We start from the raw sequence: 21,139 nt of genomic DNA, 5'->3' as shown, positions 1-21,139 counted from the left end.
GGCTGCATAGAAGGCAACATAGTCTGTAGTACCATTTGTCTTTCTGTATACATGTATGGCATGATAGGAGATATACTTCCAAACTAATTTATGGATGTTGTGGAGCAGCGGCCTTCCCTTCGTATGATATTTCTGACTCCAAACCCACTCAATTATCGTGATCAAATTCTCTTCAAGAAGAATGCGATCTATACCCAACACCAAGCCTCTCATTGAAATGCTCTCCATCCATCCATGTTTACTTTTGTTTTTTTCGTTCCGAAACGAGGCAGCCTCAGGGATATTCGGGACTCTCCTTTTATTTAGGTTGCGCCACGGACGGTGTTCTTCGTCTGGGAGTCTTCATCTTTCGAATTTTCTCAAGGTCAATTTTGATGTATCACTTTTGAATGGACGGGTGAAATTTCAGGTGAAGCATATTTTTAGAGAGGCCAATGATATTGCAAATTGGGTGGCTGCTTATGTGGCTAATATTTTAACAGCATATTATGGACTTAGAAAAGAAGAGTTGCTCAGGATATTTTACAGTACGTTGTTTTTTAGTTTTATTGGGTGTGTCGGTATTGTAAGGAGAGGGGAAGGGAGGGAAAGAAAAAAAAAAAAACCCGAGGCAGCCTCCAATAATGCACGGCACCCGGGAAAGCAGAATGGCTCTACGTCTTGTCATCTGATGTTACGGTAAATTAAATAAATAACTCTCCCCCCTCCAAAAGCAGCCACCCGAAACATAAAGCGCAGCTGCTGCCGCTCCACTGTCCCGCAACAGCTGCTGCAGCAGCAGGTCGCGGCTCAGTCTCAGACCCACTGATAAAAGCGAGGAGAAAGCGAACTCCAACACCCCCCCTCTTCCTCCTCCTCCTCCTCCTCCTCCTCCCCCTCCCCTCTCTCTCTCTCATCTCGATTGCCATTTCTTTTTTCTTAATATGCTGCGCTGCAGCGGTAACAACGACAACCATATCAGACGCGTTCTTCAGCGACATCAGCGGCTCCGTGGAGATGGGGGGTGGAGGGGAGGAGAGAAGTCGTTAAAGTTTTAAAAAGAGTGAGAAAAATTATTAGGTTATGGAGGTTGGAGAGTACGGAGCCAGTCAATTTTCACCCGCTAGTTTTTAGTAAAGCTGAAGTTGATGCAGAGGAGAGAAGTGGAAGGGGGAAAAGCTTCTATCTTTAACCATCAATCCGTCATCTCTCTCTTCATGTTGTCCTTTCCGTTTCTTTTTACTTGAAATTTTAGAACTTTTCTTGCTTCTCTTCTCGACAACCACCGCCATGCATCGTTCCACCTTTGCGATGCTTCAGCTGCCCCCCGGACCATAACGCTAGCCCTAATTTTCGTTTCCCTCTCTCGGCTTGTTTTTGCTTGCTCTGGTTTGGTTTTTGGGTTCGGGGAGGATGGGGATCGATCTGAACACGGTGGAGGAGGAGGAGGAGGAGGAGGAGGAGGAGGAGGCGGAGCTACCGGCCGCCGCGCAGGCCCCGAGCCAGGCGCACCGCCGCACTCAGCCGCCGCCGGTGGGGGCGGAGGCGGTGTGCATGGAGCTGTGGCACGCCTGTGCGGGACCGCTGATATCGCTGCCGAGGAAGGGGAGCGTGGTGGTGTACTTGCCGCAAGGGCATCTCGAGCACCTCGGCGATGCCGCCGGCGCCGCCGGCGGAGGACTTTTCCGCTACGATGTGCCTCCACACGTCTTCTGCACGGTGGTCGACGTCAAGCTCCTTGTTCGTTCTTCTTCCCGATTCTCTCTTATTTTCATTTGTCCCAATCTTTTGGGGCTTTGGGGATTTTTGTGGGAGTTATTTTTGAAATGTGGGTGTTTTTTTGGCTAATTCCTTCGTTTTCCTTTCCTGTAGGCTGATGCGGCTACAGACGAGGTTTACGCGCAGCTCTCCTTGGTTGCCGAAAGCGAGGTTAGGGTTGGGTTTTTTTTTTCCTTCTCCCAGTTTTATTAAAACTATTGTAATATTAGTTCATTTTTACAAGGAGAAGCGTAGGATCAAGCGGAGTGTAGTTTTTTTTAAAACTTCTTTTTAAAAAAGTTTTTGTCTTATTAAGATTCCCATTACTTTTAGAAACAAGAACAGGGACGCCTTAAAACCACATGCCATGATCCGTTTGCAGTTTAAGTGTATGCTAATCAGAAATGAGTCTGCAAATGGATTTATTTTCCTGATGTTTCTGGAGGTTAAAAGTTGGGTAATGAATTTTGCGGGCACTATGTATTCTTCTTTCTTTAGGAAAAAGGTTCTTTTGCTTCGTCTTTTTTTTTTTTTTTTGGTTTGGTGACTCTGATCATGTGATTGTTTCTTAGGAGGTTGAGCGGCAGCTGCAGGAGGGTGAAGCTGAAGGAGATGTGGAAGAAGAGGATGTTGATGATGGTCTTCACAGGTCTTCGATGCCTCATATGTTCTGCAAGACTCTAACTGCCTCTGACACGAGCACTCATGGAGGATTCTCTGTGCCTCGCCGAGCTGCTGAGGACTGTTTCCCTCCTCTGGTAAATGGGGCATTTCAAATCTTTTGCTATTCTTTAGGAGGAATCGCAACTTTGGGTGCGCTTATTTTGGGTGTTTGCCTTGTCTGGTTGTGGATTTTTGAAATTTTAGTTATGTTTGATTTTAAAAGTAGGCTTGCTTATAATCTTATTGTTGCTTTCATTTCATTTTGAGTTAGGATTATAAGCAGCAGAGACCTTCGCAAGAACTTATCGCAAAAGATTTACATGGTGTTGAATGGAGGTTTCGACATATTTACAGAGGTATGTAGTTTGTTCAGGAGAATAAAATTCTCTGAGTTCTTCTGTACATCTGTTTCAATTTTGCAGTCAGATACACTAAATTTTAAGACAAGATGCCTATATTCATGTTAACTTTGTGCTTTTTTAATCCTTTGTCTTGTTGGGCTGCAACTATGAACTTCAAATATTCCACTAACACTTCAATGTCAATATGAACTGCTCTGAAATGCTCATATGGTAAAATTAAGTTTTCGTTAATGATAACTGATATAGTGAATATAGTCTATGCTTTTATCTCTTAAACATTAGTTCCTTCACATATGCTTTTAATTTCTTGAATGGTTATGAGAGTTTATTGATTTAATCAATTTCTATGTATCTCTTATGAAACCATTGTGGCTTTTTTCATTTGCGTTGTTATATGATCTTAAAATTGATCCCAATCACTCACATGGTTTTAATTTCTTAAAACATGTTTAAAAATCCTCATTATATTACTGATTATAGGATATATGACTGCATCTTGCACTAACAGATATTTGAGTTGGCTGCTTTACAGGTCAACCACGCAGGCATCTTCTTACCACAGGATGGAGTGCATTTGTCAATAAAAAGAAGCTTGTCTCAGGGGATGCAGTGCTTTTCCTGCGGTATGCATATAGATTGTGTTGCAATAACACTCCAACACTAGAAGAACCTTTCTCTAAATGATCTTCTCTCCCTTTATATTAGGGGCGACGATGGGGAGCTCAGATTGGGAATCAGGAGAGCAGCTCAACTTAAAAATCGCACTCCTTTTTCAGCACCTTGTAGCCAGGGCTTAGATCTAGGCACACTGGCTGCTGTGGCTAGTGCTGTCTCCACAAAAAGTGTGTTCCATATCTGTTATAACCCAAGGTGTGTTTTGTTGCAGCAGAGAATTTAGCTATATGTATTTATAAATAATAACCATAGCATTATGAACTTGAGTAACCTAATTAAATTTATTTTTTTGGGCACTTGGTGATGCTGTTGTCTGCAAGCCACATAAGTGTAAAGATGTTCTCAAACTGTTTAACTAGCATTAGTAATATCAATCTAACATAAACCAACAATTCTAGTCTTCCTCTGTTATTTTTTTTTTCTGTACATGGATGAAGAACATATCTTTAATGTTTAGTGGTTGATATATGAAATTCTGATATTTTGCTTGAGTTGCTAGATGTAAAATGTTTTCATGTGGTTATAGAAATTGTGTAATCTGTGGATTGACATTGAGAAACTGCTGCAGGGAAACGGTAATAAGATCTATTCTGCTGATTTCATTTGTCAAAATTATTTGTAAATGTGGGCTTGGGTGATACTTTTTACATGTGATTGTTCTTAAGCTCCCATTTAGTTGAAGTGAATGGAGTGCACTTGAACAAGATTGGATTCTTGACAATAGCTCCAGGAATACAATGCACTGAAATTTATATTATTTATGCTTATTAGTACTCTCAACTTGAAGACCTTGTACAGAAATTCTTCATAATGTATGGGTCCAAGTAAGGGGTTAACATCACAAAAATATATATTTATGCACTCCTGTGCTTACAATATGCCAGAATCACTATACATGATCAGCTAGTCTATGTTCATATATGATATGCCTGTATACATTCATGTACTCCCAACACTTTACCTGATCATTTAAAATACTGATAAAAAGAAAAATTCCTAATCTATGGTATGGGATATAAAGAAAATGTCTAGTTGGAGGAAGTTGGACGTTACACAATCAGATCAAACCAGGTTAGTACCATAGCCACTCAAGTGGACTGCATGCTTAAAATGACTACACCCCAAAAGTGTGCATTGGCTGTCCGGCTGAGCAATCAAGAAGTTGGTGATTTTTGGAAATATTCGGCGGACTAAGAAAATTAAGACCTGAGGATGTTTTGGTCATCAAAGGGATGACCTTGGCAGGATTTGATGAATGACATGGAATCCAAAGGCCCAAGTTGTGTCAAATTCTTGTTGATTATCAGATAGCTATTTAGTGCTTCAAACATCTAAACAAGTATTTTATGAGATTACCATAGATGAATTAGTCGGTGGTTTCTATATTTCTGATATCACTAGCAATTTTGATTTTAATTAACATAAATTCTAAAACTGAAAATAAAATATGTGTGCTAGATGAAGCAATTGATCAGCGAAAAAGGGGGGCAAATAGACTAAAGTACTTGAATAAGTGGGATATCTTCTTTCTTCCCTTGTATCGCTCCTCCCCAACTTCATTCTGTACACTACACATTCCATATCAAGTAGTAAGATAACACATTAGCAAAACCCAGAAAAGAAAAGTTCGAAAATCGGAGGCCTCCTGGTCTAAACACTTCTCATCCTTTTCTTCTCTTCACGTGACAGAAAAACAAAACAAGAATTAGTACAAACAAAGTAAATGGTGGAGGCATACTATGTTAGGCAAATAAGAAGGTTTTTGGGTGTTGGGAAGGCCTCTTCTCCTTCTCCTCATAGGACTTTCCTTTATATTAAACCTGGTCTTCCTTCACTTTTTTTTGGTTCTATATACGAAATGGTTTACATATATTGTTTAAGACTTGAGGACTTGGTCATAGCCTTTATTATTTTTGGTAGGTGGTGTACCAAAGAAGGAAAGCCCCTTAAAAGGCTCATCAAGGTTTTAAATACCATGGGATGGGGCTGTCCCGGTTTTCCTAGAACGATGTCTCGCGTAACAATACTGGAGATGGTGGATGTCCCATCCCATCCCATTTTATTTTCCTACTTGTCCCATTCCGACACTCGAGATGGTATGCCTTGCTGTCCCATTAGTATTTAAAACTTTGCTTCTTATAATCTTGCTCATCTATGCAAATATAGATGGCCGAGATTGAGGAATAACATTCATTATCCAAAAAGAGTAAACAATGTATACATGCATCACATCCCCAGGAATTGGAATTCCATAGTTTTAGGGTTGGGCTGAGTGATTGCCAACTTATCCTAAATTATCGCAGCGTCTTCTCTTAGATATATGAGATTTTTCAGAATTGCTCCACCACCACACCCCCTGTCGTCCATGGCTTCATGCATGATTTGACCTAATTCTCAACATTTTTTCAATAGATGGTTAGTTATAAGGGGAATCAAAAATCCATGAGTTAACCTTGAAAAGTGAACAAATCTCATCATTCTTTTCTCATTTATGACGAAGTGGTTCCCTTGTTTCTGTTCCATTCTGATGCATGCGATATGTGTTCTTGTTTATTGGAATTACCCACTATGGAAATTTGTGATTTGCTTTGGGTATTGAAGGGTCATAAAGAATATGATCAATTTCTGATAAAAGGCAACACTCTGTTCCCTTGCATAAGGTCAGCAACTTTCTATGACTTGCTTTGTTCATGAAATTTTAGTACAGTTATTTCCACAAGAGTCATATTAAGCGTTAGAGATATGCTTAAAATTCTCTTGGCACTCATTTATAATTTTAAAATTTGCAAAAGTCGTGATATATTATTTCTATACTTAGAGATGTTATTTAATTCTAAAAGCATTTTCATTATCTTATGATGCTGATCAAGAGGAAGGAAACAGAACTTATTTCAGATATATTTATGGTACTCTTCCTATAAGTTATCAGTAAGATTTGCAAAGCTATGTAATCTGATCAGTAGTTAAAACTAGGCCATAGTTCAACTATGTATTTGAGGTGTTCAGTAAATGTACATCCAACAATTCATGTTCAAGATATTGGTTTATGTATTCATTAGATTCTTATCAGATTTTTTAATCTTAATAAAATTAACATGGAGCCATCATTGCACATTTGAAAACTTGCAATATTTATTGTATAAAATCATTGAGCGGGTAAAAACCCTAAAATGATTAAAATTAATGTAAACAGTGCTGTATAGCCCCAATCACGAGATTTAGATTCAGACAGGTACTCAATTATCTACCAATCGAGCAAAAAAAAAAAGATATGGATATTTAATTATTTAGTTTTCTACAACTGAAAATGTTAAGGGCAATACTGGTTAATGTTATATACTTTAAAAAGTGATCACCAGTACAACTAAGGCCCACCTTTTAATTATCATTATATTTGTGTGAGAGCTGCATAGAAGAATTTGACTCTTCATTATTCTTAAATATCCACAATCCAAGAATCTGATAAATATGTAAAATTTCTAACGGTATTTGACCTCCAGATAAGGGTAGATGCAGATTTTCCAAGGTGGACACTAGTGTTCAAGTAACATTGTATAACTGTATGTTGGTGAAATAAAATGATCATGTAGTTGTTCCTAAATTGTTCGAATTCGTCGTATGCTTCAAGTCTAGAGCATTTCTAGAATTTTGATTTAGTAATGTTGTAAACCGACCCTAGGTTCTATATAATAAATTACTCTATTGGATCAACTGGAAATTTTATAGTTGCGAATAGAATATATTTCATAGAAAGTTCTGATTTTTTCTTTAATTGAGATGATTTAAGTTTGTTTGAGCAAATGACAAGGTGGTTGCATAAAATGAGCCTAAGATTGTGAGATTAAGATTTTTCTTTGTGTCTATTTTTGGCCCCCTCTGCGCTCCTCATAGTTGTGATCGCTCCATAAATAACCCTTCTAGGCTCAAAAATGGAGGCCATATTTGGTACAGTTAGTGGGTCAAAGTAATTTTGGACAAATTTTGAATGTTTACCTTTGAAATTTACCTTAATTCTTTCGAAGTTATTATAATATTGCAAAATAGATATCGGTGCTTCATTCACAATGTTTCGTCAATGCTTTTTTGTAAGTTGGTACAAAGTTGATTTGCTTCTGAAAAATTGAAGATTCTAATGTAAATTGTCATCCGATGCACATTACTATGTTTTGATGATTTAATGAAATAGAGAAATTATTATCATTTGATTAGAGAAAAGACACATAAATTTAGTCTCACATGATAGCTCGTCATGTTTAATCATGATGAGTTAGGTCGCATCTGTGTGTTCTGGAGGTTTTGCGATTACTCTTTCCATATAATTATGTAATACACTTTTTTCCTATTTTACATGATTGTAACAATTCTTTGTTACATATTGATACGCCCTCTGAGCTCACCAGACTGCAACGGGTTCGCAGACCCAACCTCCGCTACCTGATGGTGTTAGACCAGGTCCCTAACACATGGTCTCCCACGACGGAGTCCCAGGCTCGCAGAGAAGGAGTCTGTTGCAAGGGAGCTGAGTTTTCGTTGAAGATTCTGTTGCGAAGACGTGGGGGAGCGGGACGGCATGCAGAATGGGGAGGAAGAAGAGACTAACCACATTGAGCCACGGCTTAGACGGAAGACATGGGAGGAAGCGGAACTCGAGTGCCGACGTGATAGCTTTTTATTTCGCTAGTTAGTTGTCAAGGGATCCATAAATGAGAGAACGAGCAAAGGGAAAGGGGAGCGTGAGAATAGAAGTGGTGTTTGGGTTAACTCTCGCCCGAAAAAGAGTCCTACGTGCATGGGTTTTTTTTTCATCCAAAGAGAGGTTTGAATAAAAAATATTTCATTCCCAACGTTCTCTTCTTCTTCCTCTCCATAGCTGGGACCTACCATCTGGTATCAGAGCCTCGTTGATGTCGAACAAGCAGATAATAGAACGATTGGAAGCCGAGATGGGTGTCATGCAAGAGAAGTTTCGCGGCATGGAGATGTGAGTGGAGGGATGTTTCACCGAAGTCCTGGAAGCCATTCGCGGCTTGCAGATGTCCATTCCGCAGTGACCATTTCTGGAGCCACAGGCCGTGTTTCCTCTATCGCCACGGGAGGAAGGACCTGGACGTCTGGAAGACGCAGTCGGCTATCTGCATCGCCCACGGATAGATTTTTTGAGGTCCACGGGGGATGATCCGATCGTCTGGCTTGATCGGGCGGAGCAGTACTTCGATAGCCAAGGTACTCCGGCCAACCACCGAGTTTCCACGGCTTCGTTCTACTTGGATGAGGAGGCAAACCACTGGTGGCAATGGCTGTGCCGGGCATATCGAGACGAGGGGCTGGTGATCACATGGCCGACCTTTGAGAAGGAGCTGCTGGCTTGGTTTGGTCCCAACGAATACATCAACTTCAATGAAAAGCTCTCATGAATTCAACAGAAGGGGACGGTGAGAGACTATCAACAGAAGTTCGAAAAGCTGGCCAACCGAGTCCATGGCTGGCCGCAGAACGCGCTGATCGGAACCTTCGTTGGTGGACTCAAGGAGGAGATAGCCAAGGAGGTGCGAATGAGGCAACCCCAGTCACTGCGGGAAGCCATTACCATAGCTCGCATGCGGGAGGAACGGCTGGAGCAGAAGCGAAATAACCCACGACACCCCGAGTTCCGCTTCACTAGGGGGACAAAGGCTCCCACCACGTCTATCCCTGCACCGCGCCTCCCTACTCCAACACTCGTCCGACGAATCACCTGGGAGGAGATGCAACAGCGTCGGGAGCGCGGGCTCTGTTTCAAATGCATCAAATGCTTCACCCTGGGGCACCGGTGTAAAGCTCCATAGGTCTGTCTGATTGAAACAGACCGCGAGGATGAAACAGAAGCATCTACTGGTGGGGATCTTGAGCAATACGGGGAAGATAGGACTGAAGAAGGTGCGCCTCCGGTGATCTCGCTACACACTCTATCGGATGGAACGGGCCAAAGACCATGCGGGTCATGGCCCATATCTAGGGACACCTGCTGATGGTCCTCAGACAGTGGATCGACCCACAATTTCTTGAGCAACCACGTTGCCAAGATGCTCCAACTACCAGTAGACGCCACGGAGGAGTTCGGAGTCCGTGTCGCCAATGGAGAAACCCTCCAGTGCCAGGAGAGGTTTCGATCGGTGGACGTGGAGCTGCAAGGGAAACGTTTTCTGGTGACCTTCTACAGGCTGCTGTTGGTGGGGTTGGATGCTGTCTTAGGCATCCAGTGGTTGGAAATGCTTGGCCCAGTGCTCTGCGACTGGAAACTTCTGACAATGAAGTTCAGGTGGGATGGCCAAGAATGTGAGATATCCGGGCAACCCTCAAGATCGGTACAAGCCCTCAATCCATAAAGGGTGCACCGAGAAATCAAAGGGAGATCCCAGTTGTTCGCCATATTTGTCTAGGAAGGAGATCAACAACCATCGTCAACTGAAGCGGAGAAGCCGCCTCCTGACTTACAACAATTGTTGGGCGAGTACACGCCACTCTTCGAGAAGCCTCGAGAGCTACTACCGGAGCGCCCTTCGTCCCCAGAATACCCTTCGTCAACGATCAATGTTCAGCCATATCGGTACGCTTACTACCAGAAGAACGAGATCGAATGACAGGTGGCCGAAATGCTCAAAGTTGGGATCATCAGGGAAAGCCAGAGCCCATTCTCTTCTCCCGTGTTACTAGTGAAAAAGAAGGATGGGACTTTGAGGTTCTGCACCGACTACCGAATGCTCAATGCCTCCACGATCAAGGACAGGTTTCCTATTCCGATGGTGGATGACATGCTCGATGAACTCCATGGGGCGCGATACTTCTCCAAGTTAGATCTCTGGGCAGGCTACCACCAAATCAGAGTTCACCCTGAAGACATCCCTAAGACTGCCTACCGCACCCATCACGGGCATTTCAAGTACTTAGTTATGCCCTTTGGGCTGTGCAACGCCCTGTCAATATTCCAGGCAGCCACGAACTCAATCTTCAGAAGGTACCTGAGAAAATTCATCCTAGTCTTCTTCTTCGATGATATCCTAATATATAGTTCTACATGGGAGCTGCACCTCTCCCACCTTGATACCACCTTAAAAATCCTCGCTGAACATCAGTTCTACTTGAAGCCCACCAAATGTTTATTCGGGCAACAGCAAGTCGAGTACCTGGGCCACATTGTTTCGGCCAAGGGGGTGCAGGTTGATGCTACCAAGATACAAGCCATGCAAGGATGGTCACGACCGACGAACGTGACGGAGCTGCGAGGATTTCTTGGGCTGACTGGGTATTACAGAAAATTCGTCAAGGACTATGGTATCATCGCCGCACCATTGACAACCTTGTTGAGAAAAGAGCACTTTCAGTGGAGTCCTCTGGCTGAGGAGGCTTTCCATCGCCTCAAACGAGCTATGATGACCACCCTAGTGCTAGCGATGCCTAATTTTTTGGAGATGTTTGTTATTGAAGCAGATGCTTCCGACAAGGGGATCAGAGCAGTGTTATCACAGAGTGGGAGACCCATTGCCTATATGAGCAAGGCACTGGGCTTAACGAAGAGAGGATGGTCCACCTATGCAAAGGAGATGTTGGCGATTATGGAAACAGTGCGATTGTGGCGACCTTACGTGTTGGGGAGGAAGTTTCAGATCCGCACAGATCAAAAGAGCCTACGACACTTTTTGGAGCAACGGGTGAGCACGCCAGAGCAGCAAAAATGGGTGGCCAAACTGTTGGGCTACGACTATGATATTGTCTACAAGCCCGGGAAGGACAACACAGCCGCGGATGCCTTGTCTCACCAACCTGAAGCAGCCCTGCTCCATGCCATTAGTCGACCGCTCTTTGACATCTGGGAGAAGATCCGGGCTGCCAACCAAGAGGACTCCTATTTGCAAAATAAGATCCAACAGCTAGACTCCGCACCCGAGCGCATGAAGGATTACGAACTCAAGGGAGGAGTCCTGTATTATAAGGAGCGGGGTTCTGATTCCTCCGAGGTCACCCATGTGCAACAAACTGATGGAGGAATTTCACAACACCAAGGTCGGAGGGCATTCCGGAGTCTTGAGAACTTATAAACGAATCTCTCAAGCCTTCTACTGGGAAGCAATGAAGTGGGATATCCGAAGGTTTGTGGCAGAATGTGTGGTCTGCCAGCAACAAAAATATGACGCACAAGCTCCGGCTGGGTTACTGCAACCCCTCCGATGCCTCCACAAGTCTGGGAAGACATCTCCCTAGACTTCATCGAAGGGCTACCGCGGTTCAGAGGTAAAGATGTGATACTAGTTATCGTCGATCGGCTGACCAAATATGCCACTTCTTGCCTCTATCTCACCCGTATACTGCTAAAGGAGTACTTGAGCTTTTTGTGAACCAAGTGGCCGGCTTACATGGGATGCCAAGGTCGATCGTTAGTGATCGGGATCCTGTGTTTGGGAGCACCTTTTGGCGAGAATTCTTCAAACTACAAGGGACCTCCCTCAACATGAGCTCGGCTTATCATCCGCAGTCTGACGGCCAGACTGAGGTGGTTAATAGGTGCGTGGAGCAATACCTCCGATGCATGTGCAGTCAGTATCCAAGGGCATGGGAGCACAACTTAGCTTGGGCGGAATATTGGTACAACACCACTTTCCACTCCACTGCCTGGATGACACCGTTTCAAGCATTATATGGGAGGCTCCTGCCATCAATCATTTGATATATGGATGGTGTTTTAGTGGTCAATGAGGTCGACAAAAACTTGGTCGACCGTGACCAGTTGATGAAAGAGTTGAAATGTAATCTGGAGAAGGTGAACAACAGCATGAAGCAACAGGCAGACAAAAGATGGAAGGAAGTTACTCTTGAAGAAGGCGACTGGGTGTTCTTAAAACTCCCTCCTTACCGGCAACAAACAGTCTTCCGCCGAGCTCACTAGAAGTTAGCGCAAAAGTACTTTGGTCCTTATCGCATCACCGAGCGTATAGGGCCAGTCGCTTACCGGTTGGCATTGTCGGAGACTGCCAAGGTCCATCCAGTGTTCCATGTATCACTTCTCAAAAGAAGACTAGGAGAAGGACAAGCCACCTGCACTGCGCCACCACCGATACTGGAGGATGGCAACCTCGTGCTGGAGCCCGAACTTGTCAAGGACTACCGATGGGTTAACAAAGGAGGAAAGCTAACAGAAGAAATCTTGGGCAGTGGCGTTCATTTTCAGAAGAGGACGCTACCTGGGAAGATTATGATCAGCTAAAGGAACGATTCCCTGAGGTAAAACCTTGAGGACAAGGTTTTAGCTGAAGGGGGAAGGGATGATACGCCCTCTAAGCTCACCGGACCACAACGGGTTCGCAGACCCAACCCCCGCTACCTGATGGCGTTGGACGAGGTCCGTAACACACGGTCTCCCACGACGGAGTTCCAGGCTCGCAGAGAAGGAGTCCGTTGCAAGGGAGCTGAGTCTTCGTCAAAGATTCTATTGTGAAGATGGGGGGAGCGGGACGACATGTAGAATGGGGAGGAAGAAGAGAGTAACCACGTTGAGCCACAGCTTAGACGGAAGACATGGGAGGAAGCGGAACTCGAGTGCTGACGTGATAGCCTTTTATTTCACTAGTCAGTTGTCAAGGGATCCATAAATGAGAGAACAAGCGAAGAGAAAGGGGAGCGTGAGAATAGAAGTAGTGTTTGGGTTAACTCTCGCCCGAAGAAGAGTCCTATGTGCATGGGTTTTTCTCTCACCCAAAGAGAGGTTTGAATAAAAAATATTTCATTCCCAACGTTCTCTTCTTCTTCCTTTCCACAGCTGGGACCTACCACATATCATTTGACTTTATGCTATTATTAGTATGTCATACCCTGGTTTGTTATCTTCGGCTAATCACTGTCCGCATTTTAGTTAGAGAATATTTGTTAGATGCCTAATGTGAGAGAACAATTAGTATATCATCTCATGTCTAGTTAAACAAGTACTCAAACTTGAATTACAGGACAAGCCCATCAGAATTTATAGTACCATATTGTAAGTTTCAAAGAGCTTCAGCCATTCATTTTCAATTGGGGTGAGGTTCAAGATGCGATACGAAAGTGAAGATGCAGCTGAGAGAAGGTATGGTGCATACAAAATTCAAAGTTGTAACTTCTGGAGTCAAATTAACATCTTGAGATTTTCTCCCTTTTCTAGGTACACAGGATTGATAACTGGGATTGGTGACATGGACCCTGTAAAATGGCCTGGTTCAAAATGGAGATGTCTGTTGGTAAGCTTTTATGCTAATCTGCTCGATAATTTACAAAATGAAGGGTTTCTTTAAATTTGGGGACAAGATTTCATGCTGAGTTAGCATTAACCCTCTATCATTCTTTTCCCGCTAGTAGAAACCTTAAACTGTTAATCTACTTCCTTTTATACCTGTGCACCCATTCTAAGGTTTTCTTTTCTTGCCGTACACAACTAAACAATTTTGTAGATACTGACAGTTGTGCAGGTTGTATATTTTCACCATCTGCACTCATTTTACTTCACTCTCCACACCAATTGATTAAATTGTTTGCATTTTCAGATTGAGTTGTACTTTTTCTCCTATTTTATTTTCATTTTTATGGATGATATAAGTAGCAGCTTATACTTAACAACAACATGAGTGCAAATTTCCAAATAGATATTGCAAACACAAGACTGGTGCATAATACACATTCAATCCATATACATAGTATCTACCGGTGTCGGAAAACAGAGATGCCATATTAGATGATCTCATTGTGTTTTTCTCTCTTACCTATTTTAGATTTTTGTTCTTAGACATGGTTATTGATAATTTTAATATTTAGCGCTTTTACAAAGAATTATATTTTTAAAAAACATGGTGATCTGAAACAATCTCAATAGAAAAAACATCCTCCCCTTTATGAAAATTTTAACCCTGTTCTTACTGCATTAGGCAAGATAATATCTCTTAGAAACAATATAGATCTAAAATCATCTAAAATTGCAAAAGTTGGATGCTCATGGAACTCCATATCTTGGTTGCCAGAATCGGGAGCGGATGTGGGAAAGAGGATACTTTAGAAACAGTTTTAGTAGAGAAACTCTTAGGAAGCGAGTGTAGGTTCAGGATTCTGAAAAGATTCTGAGGCGGGGGTTGGTTACGGTTAGAAGATTTGGCTATTGAGCTCTGTATAATAATACAATGAACCTACCCTAAAATACAGGTATAATTTTGTTAAAACTTTTCTCATGCAAGATTTATGCAAAACAGGGATCTGGAGCACCAATCTTACTCAAATTAGGTCATCCAAACCTTCTTGAAATATCTCCTTTATGTTCAATCCAAACATTAAAAGAAAAATAAATTAAAAGCTCTACTTAGTTATAACTTTTCTGCTGACCAAAAAAAGCCATAAGATTTCTAGAATTATGCATTCTGTTGAACCTCAACCTCTTGACAGAGCATGTTGGAATCCTATTTTATGTGCTTATTTTATTCCACATTCCTTAGACTCTAGGACTATGGTAAGAAATATGATATACCTAAACTGCCCATACATTCCTTAGAGTTTGTTTGCAAGCAAACCTGTCTTCATTACTTAATGAAAATATTGCTATGTTATTTGGAATATACTGAAAGTTTATGTTTTGCACCATTTGTCTATCGGTTGGATTCCTTTGTTCAAAACGATTTTATCTGTAAGCCCTGAGCTGCTGAATCTATTGAGACCTTGCTTTCTCGTGAAGTTTGATGATCGTTCTTGGCTTTATTCCCTCTTTTATTTCTCCTGACATCATTGCTGGTTACAAAAGAAGCCTTAACAGTATCTGATTTGTAGGATGCTCGTAAATTTTCTTGAGTTCGAGAATTGAAGGCAATTGGTACATCCTATCTATTGGCTGCTATTATGCTTATCTATACATCAGGCATTGTTTACTATTCAGTGGTATTAGATCATCATATATTAGACAATAAATCTTTTAAGCCGACCTTAATTATCATATATTAAACATTAAACTTTTCAAGATAATCTTGGATCTGCTACCACATATTCATATCTTGGTGGATGCTTAAAAGTTTGCATCACCAATCATTTCTCATTGGATTTTTTCCCCTCTATTTTAGTCATGTTTGGCATGTCTACGATGTTGAATGTCTTAAATTTGACTAGCATCTGCCTAGCTTTTCCACTTTTAACCTGCAGGTTTAAAGATGATTTGCACTTCCTTGCAGGTGAGGTGGGATGATGATGTGGATACCGGTCGTCAGAATAGGGTATCTCCATGGGAGATTGAACCAACTGGTTCAATTTCGGGCCATAATAGTCTCTTATCACCAGGTTCCAAGAGAACCAAAATCTCTCTTTCCTCGGTCAATCTGGATTTTCCAGTTCCAAGTAGGTATTTCTTGTGGCAAATGCTTATTTATGATTTGCAGTCTCTTCTTTCTTGCATATTTTATTCTGTATCATTCTCTTTCTACAATTTTTTCCACAGAGGGAAATGGGTATCCAGATTTAGGGGAATCTGCAAGGTTCCACAAGGTCTTGCAAGGTCAAGAATTTACGGGTTTTAGAACTCCTTATGATGGTATTGATGTGGCAAATTCTCAAGACACTGATGTAAGATATCATCAATACCTGGATACGAGGAGATCCTCCAACAATGCAAATAGCTGCATATTAGGTGGTCTAGGAAGTGGGGTCAGAGTTCCAGTAGGAAATTCTGATTTACCCTACAAGTGCATAGGCTTTAGTGAATCCATTGGACTCCGAAAGGTCTTGCAAGGTCAAGAAGTAGTTCGAGACAGTCCGCCATATCAAGGACCAGTAGTTGATATTCATGCAAGAAATGGTGGGTTTGGCTCATTCGATGCTCCGCATACATCTGGTGCTGGAAATAGATGGCCTGCATCAAGCCATGGATGTACTCTTCTACAACCATCGCAGTTGTCAGTTCTAGCATCATCTCCATCTTCTGTGCTAATATTTCCACAAGCAAATTTTAAGCATCCATGCTCTCAATCGGTGTTTGCCATGAATGATAGGAGTAAGAATGGAGTATTGAGCAGAAAAGAAACACCCTTGTATCATTGGCCACGTCATGTAGGGGGTGAAGTCATCAATGAACACCAGAAACCAGGGCAAGTCCATACTCCTATACATGCTTATAAGCCAGAGTTGAAGAATGACAAAGAAATTAGCAGAAATGGTTGCAGGCTTTTTGGTTTTCCCTTGACTGAGAGGATTCCCTTGACAAATGAAGTGGATAGAACTGAGAGAGATTTTGAAACTGATTTTTCGACTTCAAAGTCTCAAATACCTGCAAAACCTCTTGGGCGCAGCTGCACTACAGTAAGTGCTCTTTATGCTCTATGTGCAGCTCCGTTCTAGGAATCCTTGCCTTTTTCTTTACTACAGGATAGATACTGCAGGTTCACAAGCAAGGGAGTGTTGTAGGCAGGGTGGTTGACCTCTCAAAACTTGATGGATATGATGATCTGATTTGTGAGCTTGAACGACTGTTTGATATGAAAGGGCTGTTAAACGACCCACGGAAAAAGTGGAATGTTTTCTATACTGATGATGAAGATGATATGATGCTAGTCGGGGATAATCCTTGGCAGTTGAGTGCTACCACATGCCTGTTATCTGAACTATTATACATTTGTTGTATTGCTGCCAGACACTGAAGTTAGCATTTTCATTTCTATGCAGGGAGTTTTGCAAAATTGCTTCAAAAATATTAATATACACAAATGATGAGGAAATGATTGCATGCTGTGATGAAGCCCATGGTTACTCAGCCGAACTATCTTTTCCAACCAATATTGCCAGGTTTTCCTTGGGCTGCAGTAAATCTTCATCAGTGTCGACATAAATGAAACTTCGTGAGCCTGAGACTGTCCTTTAGTTAGAATTTGAACTATTTTATCTGTTTGGCTTGTCTTCAAATCCATCTTTTCTCTGCCCTTGTTACTAAATTTGTCTAAGAAGCTTAAGAAGAAATTCTGCCTGTGTAAGAGTTTGATGCTGTATGGATGCTGTCTTGACAGTACTCTGAAGTATGAACTATGCAATGGTAATGTTGGAGAGCTTCGCTGGCCTGCAACACACTTTGTGCATGTTTTTGGTTGCCATAGTGATATTTTGTGCAGGATATTTATTTCTGATCAGGGAGGTTGGACTACCAATTACGTCACTTTATCAGATGTGATTAAGAGGGCTAAGGCAATAAGATCGGCTAGTAGGGCTTTCTACGAATGCACGTATTAATGCATTATGTTAGGGCTTGGCCAAGCAGGATGGCAATGAAAGGAGTGGGCCTAGACCAATGGTTCGAGCAACTGTAGCCACAAGGGGAGAGACATTAAACCCTGTGCTGAGCTTGTATTATCTATATGCTTTAATTCAATAGAATAACTAGATTTATTGTCATGTAAGTTAATATTTTTGACAGCTGAGTGACCTGTTCATCGTCATGTCTAAAGCCTCTCGTGTTGTGCGCCTGCTACTCCACGATCGTTTTAGTTGACCTTGCTGTTTGAAATTTGGTTGTGCTGTCGTGCCCCCTAAAAATCTGGGTTTAGACTTGATGGAGGATAAAATGGATAGTCCAGTCCATAACAAAAGAGCTACCCAATTTTGGGTTGACTAGACGAGTTTTCAGTCCGGCCTAGAATCAGCCCGACCTCGAGTTTCGCCGAAAGCTCTTCTAGCCTCAAATATTTGCCAAAGCGCTCTGACAAGCTCGGGGCGCTCTCCTTGTCCGCTGATGCGCCCCGGCCAAGCTCGGGGCACCCCCTTCTATTACACGCCCCGACCCCTGAGCTCTAAGCACTTCGCTGGACACACCTCGGCACCCGTCAAGCTAGCATTGCCAAATGCATGATGCGACCTCTCAACGAGTTCGGTTTTGCCGATGGCAGCACCCATATGAGTGCCCACGCCTTTCTACGTGGCCATACATCGCAACACCACTACACCACGCTTTGCTAGCTGGCCTACGGCAGTCCAAGAACGGCGCCATGCTACTCCGGCCATATCCTGTTACTGTCAACGCCTTACCGTTTTCAAGAACGGACTCCACCGCGTGCCACTCCTCCTCATGATGGAAACGGGCCATGCCTCCGCTACTTGAGTACCTCTACCGGGACTATAAAACTCTCCGGCAGGTAATATTGAGGAGACTTTTGACTGGACCTTCTAAGCTCTACTCTTACTTGATCGTCGGAGGGCCCTCATCGGAAACACTGGTAAGGCTTTGTGCTGGTACCCCGGTCTGTCGCAGGAGATGGCTCCCCTTGTCTTCCTCCGTGCTCCGGCAGCTCCTCCGACTCCTTCGGCGTGGTCACCCTCGGGCCAGATTTGAACCACAACATTTTTGGCGCTAGAGGAAGGGCTTGAGTCGTGATCATGAGGCTAAAGAGTAATGGAGCTCCGAACGCGTCAAGCAGCCGGGTCTCATCACCCGACTACTCACTTCAAAATCCACCCTCTGCAGCGCCCACACCAGCGGACCGGACCCCTCAGGTCCAGCCAAAGCAGTTTTTGTTGGGAACCCGCCCATGCCGCTGATATTTCAAAATTTTTCAGATGGCAGCGGAATCGGCATGCACGAGTTCGACGTTCATCTCATGAACGTTGTTTCGAGACCTTTCGTAATTAGGTAAGAATTAAATCCTTTTAAAACTAATAGGAAGATCAAATCTTCACCTTGCGCGGGTAGATGATCACCGCGAATCTGAATTCGTGGTTTTAGGAAGAGGGTTCGCTTGAAGCCGTTCAAACGTCCGGCCTCTACGGGTATCCACACGAAGCAGAGGACCGATCAAAGCTTTCTCGTCTCCCCGGGGTGCTAGCTCCCTTGCAGAGACTTCTTTTGATGGCTGATCTCCTCTCTTTCTTTCAACTCTTGAAAGTGCTTGAGAGGAGGAAGAAGAAGAAGGGACTCAAGGAAGAAGAACACAGCTTCTGCAGCCTTCTTTCTTTTCCCTGCGTTGGAAGAAGGATTGGAGGAAGAGGATGACGCCAACGCTTGGACTTTGCTCTCCCTTTGCTTGCGGCTGAACCAAGAGAGGAGGGGGCTGGTGGCGGCATCAAGAGGAGGAAGAGAGCTCTTGGCTAGGGCGCCGGCCTCATGCCTCCTTATAAAGCCATCTAGGGCTCCTACAATCTAGGAGCCCTAGACATATTGCCTAAGAGGGAAGGGGGGCGCCGGCCCTTCTCTTCATGCCGCACTCAAGGAGAGGAGGAGGGGCGTGAACCCTCCTTCTTGTGATGCCCTAATCCTCTTCCAAAGAGGATTGGGTGCCTCTCTTATGGTTTAATCCCAATCCAATTAGGATTAGCCAAATTGGGTTCAATCTATGCTAGTCCTAATCCAATTAGGATTTGAATGAACCATGACTCAATTGAACTCTTCAATCCTAATCCAATTAGGAGTCATGTTGATTCATTAGATTAATAATTAATTTAGACTTAAGGAATCCTAATCTAATTAGGATGTATTTAATTTTAGTCCTAATCCAATTAGGACTCTATTTGAATCCGAAGTCCTAATCCAATTAGGATTTCTAGGAATCCTACTCCAAGTAGGAATCCAATTTTAATTCAAAATTCCTAATCTCATTAGGATTGTAGGAATCCTATTCCAAGTAGGAATTCCAGTCCTACTCCAACTAGGATTCCCAGCCCTAATCCAATTAGGACTCTAGGAATCCCTCCCGAAGTAGGATTTGTGTTTAAGTCTAATTAATTAATTCCCTTTGTTTCTTCTTCAACTTCTTATCAATCAAATTGATTTCTTGTGATTCCTAATCACGATTTCAACCATCGGATCGGTCAATACTTCTAGTGTGTGTGACCCCATAGGTTCTATTCTGACTGGTAGTGAGATATATTGTGATCTCTATCACTATATCATTGAAAACTCCTTTCAATGGGTTGGAACGATTCCAACTCAACTCATTAGGGTTTATCGATCATCAAGATAATCCCTATGAGTCCCACCATCCACCAGTGACACCTAGCAGCATGTAGTGGCTACCCAGCAGAATGGAATGATGAACCTCTAGGTGCAGTTAACATGTGATATAGTCCTACTATCGTGGATCCCTACAGGACGGAGGTCATGGACAACTCGTCAAACCCCATCGTCTGTCATATGTCAAGATTTATTCGTCTCGAGTTCGATAGTGAGAAACTCTTTCTCCACTGTGTATACTGCCCCGGCCGAGGTCTTACGAACTCAGTCTTATAAATCACATAGGATCTCTCCTTATCTATCAAGGTCGATAGATTCCATATAGGTGCATACCCTACTCCTACAGTGAACTTACTGCAGCCAATCTACACTGCATGGACCCATATGGCTAGGGACCATGTATGTGTGCAGTCAAACTACAATAACCCCACTGTGAGCAGCCGAAGCACCGCAGGTCAAAGGACCAGTCACACTACTGCAACATCAAGCAAGTCACTGACGAGTGGATAGACATCCAAGTGACTTCTTGTATTGGTCACGCTCAGTACCCTTGTTCTCTAACAAGCACCTGCACTATCACTTCAGTGTTCCTACACTGTGGACTCAAGTCTCGTCCATCCAGAAGGAGAGTGATCTGTGCACTGATCGGATCGATCACCGTCCTCGTGATGATCCTTTGATCAGGAGCATTTAGAAATTAATCACCAATGATACATGGCTCAAATTCTCAACTCTTGAGAATATG

At 42.9% G+C, this 21,139-nt stretch overlaps 1 pseudogene across 1 annotated transcript; it reads left to right on the top strand.

Moving 5' to 3' along the window:
- Positions 1 to 1,254: 1,254 nt before the first annotated feature.
- Positions 1,255 to 17,533, top strand: LOC103720239 (auxin response factor 15-like; annotated as a pseudogene). Its single transcript, XR_016396419.1, has 12 exons — positions 1,255 to 1,719; positions 1,852 to 1,908; positions 2,310 to 2,495; positions 2,672 to 2,756; positions 3,295 to 3,385; positions 3,468 to 3,632; positions 13,412 to 13,530; positions 13,606 to 13,681; positions 15,644 to 15,806; positions 15,907 to 16,763; positions 16,835 to 17,034; positions 17,127 to 17,533. The product of XR_016396419.1 is annotated as an auxin response factor 15-like (transcript).
- The last annotated feature ends 3,606 nt before the right edge of the window (positions 17,534 to 21,139 follow it).

Source organism: Phoenix dactylifera, chromosome 1 (assembly GCF_051530095.1).
Source record: "Phoenix dactylifera cultivar Ajwa chromosome 1, Ajwa_hap1_PhDact_Kaust_v1.1, whole genome shotgun sequence".
Taxonomy (NCBI): Eukaryota; Viridiplantae; Streptophyta; class Magnoliopsida; order Arecales; family Arecaceae; genus Phoenix; species Phoenix dactylifera.
Note: the sequence above shows the minus strand (reverse complement) of the source record. Positions and strands in the feature narration are given on the sequence as shown.